Genomic DNA, 448 nt, shown 5'->3' with positions numbered 1-448 from the left:
TAAAACTACTTCCGGTACCTCCTTCTTCTTCTTCTTCTTCTTCTTCTTCTTCTTCTTCTTCTTCTTCTTCGGGGTTTTACGGCAGTTTTCACTCACTATTTTGCAGTGCTGCCACCTTCAGGTTTTATTCTGCCCCAGTATTCACATTCTCTCATTCTTAAAGCCGCTTTTCCAGTAAAGTTGTCCATAAAACCCTCAAACAACGACTTCAGTCTCCACACTCTAATATACTTGTATGTAAGTGTGATGTCTTGTCTTTCCTGTGTACATCTACTGATATAAGCATATTATAATACAATTATTATAATAATGCTTAATATTTAATATTAAAAATAATACAAAATTACGTCCCTGAAAGACACATATAAAATACAAAACTAAACTAAAAACAAAGAAATCAGAAGAGTAAAAAATAAAGTTAATTTCAGTTGAAGATGTGAATATATTT

This window comes from Cebidichthys violaceus, unplaced genomic scaffold (genome assembly GCF_023349555.1).
Source record: "Cebidichthys violaceus isolate CVI_PGR_0920_01 unplaced genomic scaffold, fCebVio1.0.p SCAF_111, whole genome shotgun sequence".
Taxonomy (NCBI): Eukaryota; Metazoa; Chordata; class Actinopteri; order Perciformes; family Stichaeidae; genus Cebidichthys; species Cebidichthys violaceus.
Note: the sequence above shows the minus strand (reverse complement) of the source record.